The following is a 10028-nucleotide window of genomic DNA, read 5'->3' as shown; positions in this document are numbered from 1 at the left end:
ACTGACGTTGGTGGAGCCATCCCATCGGGCAACTCCTAGCCTCTAAGCAGAGAAAGGCTTGTCCTGGCCTGCCTTCGCCAGGACGCCGCACGGGTTTCTTCCGCTGTAGAATTACCCCCGTGACAGTTGGTATCAGAGCGAGTTGGCTAATTGCAACAGCAGTTGGTTTTCAGCAGTTTAGCCCAGAGCCAGTTGAAGCGGTCATTTCGACAAGCAGCATTTTGTGGGGTGCGGTCCCTAGTCACCTCCACCCAGGATCGAGCAGAATTCAGATCAGGCCTGGCAAGAGGCCATTTCATAGTTCGTGTCCCCATTCCAATGACATTAAAACAGCTTCCCTTGCGGTTGCAGACGCTTTGGTTGTTGTCCTCATGCGGTGGCAGACGCGTGAGCCTTGATAGGAATGTGGGTACACTGCCGAGCAGATTGTTTATCAGGCCTATCAAGAGGCCATTCAATGTTCGCGTTCCCATTCCAATGACCCTAAAACAGCTTCCCTTGCGGGTGCAGACGCATTGGTTGTTGTCCTCATGCGGGGGCAGACGCGTGGGCCTTGTTAGGAATGCGGTTACGCTAGCCGTTGGAGCATGGCGGCCCTACACCGGCAAAGGGGGAAACAAGGAGAAATTATTGATTGATGATGGGATCGGATGAACCATCATTTGTAGATGTATATATAGCTATTAGCTAAGAAAACTTCTTTCCCGAGCCTGTTTGACCGTGTCAAGTTACGCTAGCGCGTTTCGTATTACTTCTCCACGTGTATAACGTGTGGAAGATTAGGCGGACGTGTACGGATGAGATCGGCTTCAGTTAGGGTAATCCCGTGCTCACACTTAGACGGGATCTGCTCCTCACCCTTGGGCGCCTCACATGCACATCCACCGTGCATTGGAAACATCTCCCGTGAATAATAATTTAAAAAATACGGGAGATGTTCCCAATATATGGTAGGATGTGCGTGTGAGAAGGTTTAACAGATTTACATGTATGAAGGTTTGAAATGCATGAATATGAAAAATGATGTTTTTTCCTTATAAGTAGAATTACCGGTTTTTCCAATAAATTGGATACAACTAAAAATAAAAAGTTACTACTTATTTTTGGTGTTTTACCGTTCAGTCCACCTTTAAGGTGGAGCTACTAGTAGACTAGGGGTGGACTGAATCCTGCCCATAGATTGATGCCAAATTTATGGGCAGGATGTAGTTTATAGGGGGAGGGGGGGCTATTAGTAGACTAGGAGGGATCTGCAAATTAGATTTCTATGGGGGATTGTAGTCCAAAAAATCCCTTTATTTTTTCTCTTATATTTTGCACGATTTTTAAATAATGGTAGAAAAGAACCATGTAATGGATCTATTAGACCTATTTAGTTTATTTGGAGATTGACCGGTGAGCATTAAAACTTTGTCACAGGTTAGCTGTCAGAGGTTGTTGTGCGCATGAGTCTGAGAGCGGAACTAGACGAGTGTTTCCATATCGGTCTTAGTACAGGGAAGGAAAGCTAGACGAGTGTTTCCATATCGGTCTAAGTACAGGAAGGAGAGAGAGGTCAAAGAGGAGGATGGAAGGTTAATTGTCACTGGTTTGTGTAGAGAAGATGGTTCGCCCGAAAGGGTATTTTGGATATAATTTAAAATTAAATCAAACACGTGAAGTGACGTACAAACGACCTATGATGAAGATTTAATGGAAAGGAAGTTGTGCATAATTATCAGAAACAGTAGAGTACTTTAAGACAATACTGAAACAATAGGGATATAGTTAGTCAATTTCCTAAACCTTAGGGATAGTTTAAGAAACTTATCCTTGAACATTTTATGGTTTTTAAATATTAGAAATATTTTAAATAACATTTGAAGTGACCACGTTTTAGGAATTAGGTTGCTGCTACCTATGTGAATTTTACTATTTCTTTGAAAGTGGAGTTTAACCACTCTCACTTTAATCGTACTAAATTTCCTCTGTGAAATTATTATTATTTTTTTTTTCTGTTTAACTTTACCGTGTAGTCCTTCTCCGTAAGATGTTCGCAATCCATGATTTGAAAATAAAAGGGATTCCTCTTGGTAAGAACTGCATCGCTTAGTTTCCAATGGTAAATAAGAATCAAAGTTTTAAGAAGTACAGTTACTTTGAAATCGAGAAAATGCGAGATGATGATAGAGATATCGGGAGAATGACGGTTCAGCCCAGGGTCAAAATTTTTAGGCCTAAGGTACATTTGGGGTAAGTGTCAGCTAGACCTGTTCATGGGCCGGCCCGGCCCGGCCTGACTCCCGGACGGGCTTGAATAGGATTTTTGGCCCGCGGGCTTAACCTCAGGCCAAAAAGCTCGGCCCACATAAAATTCAAGCCGGGCTCGGGCTTTGCTAAAATAGCCCGGCCCGAGCCCGGCCCGGCCCGACTTATAGTTAAACTTAAGTAAATCCGGCCCGACCTATAGTTAAACCTAAGTAAAAACCCTATGTGATGTCTATTTGAATAAATTTTTTGATTTGAGGTCATTGATTCACTTGTAGATCCATTGTTCATTTAAATAGGGGAAAAAACATTTAAATTAAAATAGAAAATGTCTGAAAATTTTGAATTTCTTTTATTAGATCGGGCTTCGGGCTTGGGCTCGGGCTTCGGGCTTTTCATCAGGGCCGGGCTCGGGCCCAAATTGTAGGCTCGTTGGTCGGGCCGGGCTCGGGCTCGGGCCTAACAGTTTTCTGTTAATAAAGAGTCAAAGCCCGGCCCGACCCGGCCTGGCCCATGAATAGGTCTAGTGTCAGCTTGGAATTGAAGCCAATTTACAGGCGGGCATTGGTGTGTATATAGTGGGGGTATTTGACATTTTGAATGTTTAAAGTTCTGCAATGGGATCCAGAAATCTGCAATGGGCCTGTCCGTATTTCTCCGGAAGATATTTGAAAGTGTGAGAGAGATTAGTACGGTCACCATCTCCGACCGATTGGGATGGAATTAGTTTATTCGGCATCTCAAATCTTTATTAAGGCTCCGTTTGTTTGTGATACAAATGCCGAACTTGGGTATTTATGTACTCCGATTCGCGTTTGCGAGCATTTGTTTGATATGTAAAAAAGTAATGATTATTGGACCAAAAATTTATTTTCTGACACTTTTGTATTCTAAGAAGAGAGTATTACTGTACCTATGTTTTGAATACAATTTTGTGTTCTTTCGATAATTAACTTTTTTAACCAAATTAAAGTATTGGAGCATAAGATAGAGCATTTAATAATGAATCCACACTTTGCATCCCTTTCAAACAAATAAGATAAGTACAAAAATGATTTAAAATATAAATCTTATTTACATTCATAAACCGAAAAAAGGCAAATATGCAATATACATATTTGCGTTTGCATTAACCATGGTTATGCAGCCTTAAAGGACCAAAGCACCGAGGTTTTGAAGTAATTGAGAGAACGGCCTTGATCGGAGCCTGGAGGTTTACTGCGTCAAATAGGCTACAGTACAGGCTAGTCTCTCTCAACTCTCATTCCTTTTCCACCTCGAACACTGAAAATTGATTGTCGTCCTCTCGTCGATGTTACCGAATACTGAGTGTCGCTTTCTATTCCGACTTCAATTGGCAGTGTCGTAAGGGAATCGCTGGAGAAGAACCGTGACTTACGACGTCAGTGTGGAAGGGGCAGGAGGAGACCCGATAAAACGAGTTCACATCTCTGCCCCACAGCACATTCTATTGGGAACATCTCCCGATGCTGATATCATCAGATCAGGTATTATCATAGGGAGAGATATTCTTAATACATGGCGGGAATGCATTGTGGGGCGGAGATGTGAACTCCGACAGAATACATTGATTGCTTGTTCTGTAGTGGTGCAAATAGATCAGATCATGATCCTATCCAATCTGAATCCAATCTTATATTCTCGGATTTGGATCACTTCTCTATTAAATTTGATATATTATTTATTTATTTATTTATATAAATATATATATATATATATATATATGTTATTTATTTATTTATAAATATATTATTTATATGGTATTTTTATAAATTTGTTATATTATTTATTTTTTTATAAAAAAATATTTGAAAAGATATTTGTATTTTTTGTTTTTATTTATTTAAATTGTTATATTTTATTTTTTAATAATTTATTTATCTTTTTATAAATTAAATTGGATCGAATCATATCCGAAGATCCAAATGCCTCATCAGATTTGAATTCAAATTCATGTTTATGAGATCAGATTGGATCAACAATTAATAGTATTGCATCGGATTCGGATATACCCAAATTCGAATTTGATCCGATCCATTAGTATGCCTACTGTTCTGGTTTTGAGTTTTATGTTTTAAGACCCGTGCAATGCATGGGCTTTGTTAAATTTGTATTAATTTTCATTATTTTTTTAACAAAAAAAAATATTACTTTTTTTGTTAAATCTCTCTCACTCTCTCTTGATATATAGTGAAGTTTGAAGAAGTAAGTTAACCACCGACTCTTTTTTTATAGTGGATAGACTTTTTATGTGGTTTTTTTTTTGATTAGTAGCCACGTTTGAATCACCTCAAATAGTTATTCTATTTAAGAGTGGAGATAACAACTTTTGAAATCATATTTTCTCAAAAATTGGAGTGTCACGTGTCTGAAGGAGAAGGACTGTTGCCTGACCACATTCCTTTAATATATTATACTAGTAAAGGAGGCCCATGCTGAACACTCGCAAATGGGAAGGCAAAGAAACAATTTTGAATAGATTTTTATTGAATAATTGAGAGATTAAAAATGAAGGAAAAACTTAATATAAGTAATTTAAAAACTAATTAAATTTTTAGCTTCTATTAGTTTATGATTCGAAAAAAAATACTGGTAATGTATCTCTTCAATATTATAAAACTAAAAAACAGTTTCAAAATCTGATGCTTAAATCCTTAGAAATTGATAAATCATTATGCTCAACATAATAATTGTACTTAACACAAAAAATCATTAAAATGTCTTTAGCACAATATTTCTTCCCCACCCAAATTGAAGAAAAAAGAATTTCATTACAATAAACGAACATCGTAAGTTTTTGAAATATAACATGCAACAATCAACCTCACTTAATTTTCCTTCATGAATTAGTTAAAGCCAAAAGGCAAACTTTTCCGCCATACCAACAGGTTTTAACAGGCTCCTTCATTTCATGTACTGCCTTGTGACAATAATTTCACATTTCTGAAGTATCCCTAATAATAAATATAATAGAAATGAAATAGAGGAAAATCCTGACAAAAACAGACCACACCAACTAGAAAAGTCAAGACATTAAGGATAGAATAGACAAGAAAACATCAAGATGGGGTGTTCAATGGCCAAACCAATGACTCCATCAAATTCCAACATCAGCTTCAGCCATTAGGGAGCTCACGACCTATAACTTATTTGCTAAAAGACAAAGTCACAAGTCATACAATTCAGCCTTAAATTTGACATGAATCCAATAAATCAGCTTTTTTCTTTTTTTTAATTAGGCCTTCACTTGAACTCCTGAAGGTTTAAGATGCATCATTTTTGTATCTAATCCTACAAGTAATCGGTAATTAGATGTGAATTCGAGCCGAATCAAGCTGAATAACATGAGGCTCGAGCTCGAGTTTGATTCGAACTAGAACATTAAGCTCGAACTCGGTTCGTTGCCACTCATAAGCAAAGCTTTTAATATATGTATCACGAAACATTGTAACCTGTCTACAGCCAATACCATGCTATTCTTTGAATCATAGAAAGTAACACCTAAGTCCACATTCTTGTATATACAGTGGAGATGGCCTCAAGTCAACTACTTACCACTTTGACTCCTTGGGTCTAGCTGATTAACAACACCAACAGTAAAAGACTAGATCAGAAACCAAAAATAACAAGACAAAGGGAGTTGAAGAATATGTCAAATGATTAAAGATAAAATGAAACAAATATTAAAGGTATGAATTACTAGATTGCAATAAGAAAATGTTAGAAATCCGAGCTTATACTCAATTCTTTGTAGGCGCCCACAGAAACTCTTACCCTAGATCATTAAAAAAGAAAAAGCACAAAATATAGACAACTATATTCTATATATAGTTATTTTCTTTTGAGATGTCTCCGAGAATGATTTACAAGTGGAACAGAGTGAATCCAATCGACTCTACCGAGATTTCCGTTGACAACTTCAGCAGAAACTGGTAAGCACTTAACAATCCAACCAATGGGCCAAGATAAGATTGCAATTCCAATACATGCACTCCATTGCCCCCAATTCAACCTCTCTGTGTTGGCAAATTTATTTACAGTCTCCACCATCACCACTTGAAGAACAAGAGTGATCCCAACAACCACCAAAAACCACTCATTCTTCTCTATCCCCTTAAATATGTTCCTATTCTCCAAATTCCTTGCATTGAAGAGATTAAAGATTTGACAGAGAACGAAAGTATTGAACACCAGGGTCTCCTTGATCTTCTCGCTCACCCCAAATATATATCTTCCCTTCAAGTGCAGAGTCAATAAGATGGTCACCTGAAACAGAACCTGGGCGATAAGATTTCTCTTCATGATGTTGGAGATAAGCGGTTTGGTTCGACCAAATGGTGACTTCTTCATGAGATCGTTGGTGGGTTGATCTGTGGCTAGAGCCAATGCCCCAAATATATCCATAATCAGATTCACCCATAGCAGCTGGACTGCTGTTAAGGGAACTTCACCGCAAGAGATCGCTGTGACAAAGTTGATCGCCAGTGCCACAACATTCACAGTGAGCTGGAACTGAAGGAACTTCTGAATGTTGTTGAAAATACACCTGCCCCACCTCAGACCTTCCTTTATAGAAGCGAAATCACCGTTCAAGATGATGATATTTGAGCTCTCGTTTTCCATTTGAATGCCTTCAATCCCCATGGTTAGTCCAATGTCAGCTTCTGCTAATGCTGGCGCATCATTTTTGTCATCTCCTGTGACTGCAACTACATGACCTTTTTGCTTCAAGCATCGCACCATCAGAAGTTTGTCAGATGGGGAGGACCTTGCCATTACCCTTATTCTATCAACCTTATCCATCATTTCTTCTGGTGAGTACTTTCGAAATTCCACCCCTTCCACCACTGTTTCATCATTCAACTTCTCATCAGGTTCAAGTATTCCACAGTCTCTGGCTATAACTTTTGCAGTGAAAACATCTTCCCTAGTGATCAATTTGACACCCACTCCAGCATCTCTACAAGCCTTTACTGCCTTTGTCACTTCATGTGGACAGTTGTACTTCAGACCCACCAGGCCTAACAGGGCCGGGCCCTCAGCTTGTAGCTTGTGACCAACCATTTCATCTTGGTCTTCTAGATCTGGGATTTGTTTGTGGATGAAAGCAACGCGCTGGAGTCCATTACTTGCCATAGCTTCAATTATTTGCTCCAACTCCATCCTTTTGCCTTCATCCATGGGTTGAATGGTGCCATTTTTCTCATAATAACTTGATAAGCTTTTGATTATTTCCTTGGCATCCTCATTCCAGTGAATGCCGAATGTTTTCTTATCATAGATCTTCTGCCTAATTAGGTATTCTTCACTCATACCCAATTTGAACATAGCCCAGGAGAGAATGGCTTTGTTAGCTGGGCTACCATACAAATACTGGCATGTTCTTGAAGTAGCTCTGACTCTGAGAACTTCTGCAACAACATTGAGCCCAATTCCTTGCCTCAGCAATTCGATTACATTGGGTGCTACTTTATCAAAATGCAAAGAGGAGTCATCCATTGCTTCTCCACCAAGCCAAAACTCTGCTACTGTCATTGTATTCGAAGTCAATGTGCCGATTGCATTTGTGCAGATGGTGGTGACTGAACCCATATCCTCAATGGCTGAAAGTTTCTGAACCATGATCTTTTTCCTGTGATCCTTATTTCCCCTCATCCTGTCCATGGAGTGAGCAAGAGTATTCTTGATAAGCAAGGGTAAGCCTTCTGGAATTGCCACCACCACGATTGCAACTGTTGCATTTACAGATACAAATCCCCTAATGCTTGACAATTCATTAATCAGATTGTTGGTCTTAGAGTTGCATCCATCATCTTCTGTGTTCCTCACCAAGTCAAGCATCAGAATCCCCACAAGAGAAAGGAAGGGGATCGCCAGAAAGAACTTGGATAAAGAGGAAGTCAACTTATTCACCCGTTCTTGTAGTGGGGTCTGATGGCTACGTTCATTCCTGTAATGGCTCATTGAGACTGAGTTCATCATCATCTGGCCACAGCCTGTGTTGGTTCCAACAGAGATGACGAGCATGCGACCAGATCCTTCCACGACTGTGGTACCGGATAGCAGGAACGGGTTCTTGCTGCAATTTACTTGCACATGGTCATGACTCTTCCCAGTTATGCTAGACTCGTTCACCTGTAACGAACAGCCATCCAGAAACAAGCCATCTGCCAGAATTTGATCACCGAACTTCAGACTGACCACATCTCCGACTACCATGTCGACGAAAGGAACGCTTCTCCGGCATCCGTCTCTCACGACCTCAACCCTGATGTTGCTGAGGGTCGACGACCTCTCTAGTTGTCTTGAGAGCCTGAAGTTGCTCGCCATAGACAAGGCGACAACTAGAAAGACAGCAAATAGAACACTCCCACCATCGTACCATCCCTCCTTCAGCCCGTGTGCTTTGATTCCAAACCCAAGAGAAAGACAAGCTGAGGCCAAGCTGATGGCGTTACTACTGTCCGTGAAAGTTTCCAAGAAGAAATGAAATAAGCCCTTTGGGCTTGGGGGTGGTTGCTTATTCGAACCAAACACGACGCGGCGGCTCTCAACATCGGCAGCACAGCCATGGATCCCACTCACTGCATCACTAGCAAGAGCGAGGACAACTCCTTCAACTCCTCCATAGTGTTGTTTTAAAAGGTCTAAGTCCTTCTGTTTAACAATTTCGATCAGGGTTGGCTGGTCAACGTCGGAGAAGCGTAACCCATCACAACCGTGATCGTCAATATTGATGGAAACTTGGGATGGTAAGCTTGAGATCCCCTCAAGGAGATGGCGAGATTGAGATTCCGGCGAAGAGCTTGAGCTTGAGCTTGAGGTTCCAGTGCTGAGGAAAATTTCTGAAGATGAGCGAGAGGTCCCAATAAGGGGCTGCTCCTGCTCATACCTACTGTCATGGTTGGTTTCGGCAGGCAAGGAGATGTAAGACTCTGTTGTAGAGACCCCAGAGAGAAGTTGGTCCTGTCTATCGGCATGGTAGCTGGGTTCACTATGGTCCTCGTCGTTGTTGGGTTTGGGATAAAGAGAGATTTCAGACGATGAGAGTGGAATTCCGGATAGGAGAGGTGCCTCCTCATGCTCATAAGGCTCCTCCTCCTCCTCCTCCTCCTCCTCCTCCTCATCTTCATCGTTGGGTTCAGCACAAAGTGGGGCGAAAGAGAATGAGGATTCTAGCCTAAGCTCATCTCTCAGTTGCCTAGTAATCTCTCGCTTACTCTTTCCACTACGATGCCGATCCATCCACGACTGTTCCTTGCCATCACGGGGCCAAACTATCTTTCCGTCACGCCGCCGGAGAGGTCGCTGCTTGCTGTTGCGTCGCCGATCTACTGACAGAGGCTTCTCCTTGCCTTTCCGCGTGCGAACTCTTGATTCCTCCATCTTCACGATCCAATAACTGTAACTTGGGAACTAAACGTTGAAATTTACAACAGACGATGTGCTATCATTTATCCCTCATTTGTTTCGATCTTTTCTCATTCATTTTCAGCGATATTATCTTGGTTGCCTGGCCCACCCATATCACCCATCTGATCTGGTCACTAGTGTGTCCAGCAAATTCGTTTTGGTGTATGACTTTCAAAGCTGTCCATCAAATTTGTTTGAAAGAATGACCAACCAACCCAGATCAGAATTTTATAGCCTAAAGTATAGGGGAATGCATGCTGACCGTGAATTGATGTTAAATTCACGGGCAGGATGTGGTTTATAGGGGGAGAGGATTAATAATAGGGGGGCTACAATTTAGAATTTTG

General features: G+C 40.7%; 1 pseudogene across 1 annotated transcript; it reads right to left on the bottom strand.

Annotated features, from left to right (window-relative positions):
* Window positions 1-5986: 5986 nt before the first annotated feature.
* On the bottom strand, window positions 5987-10028 carry LOC148790685 (putative calcium-transporting ATPase 13, plasma membrane-type pseudogene; annotated as a pseudogene). The gene has a single exon (XR_016077057.1). The product of XR_016077057.1 is annotated as a putative calcium-transporting ATPase 13, plasma membrane-type pseudogene (transcript).

The sequence above is a fragment of the Nelumbo nucifera genome, chromosome 6 (assembly GCF_055504915.1).
Source record: "Nelumbo nucifera cultivar China Antique chromosome 6, China Antique-T2T, whole genome shotgun sequence".
Classification (NCBI taxonomy): domain Eukaryota; kingdom Viridiplantae; phylum Streptophyta; class Magnoliopsida; order Proteales; family Nelumbonaceae; genus Nelumbo; species Nelumbo nucifera.
This window is presented reverse-complemented; position numbering and strand designations above follow the sequence as displayed.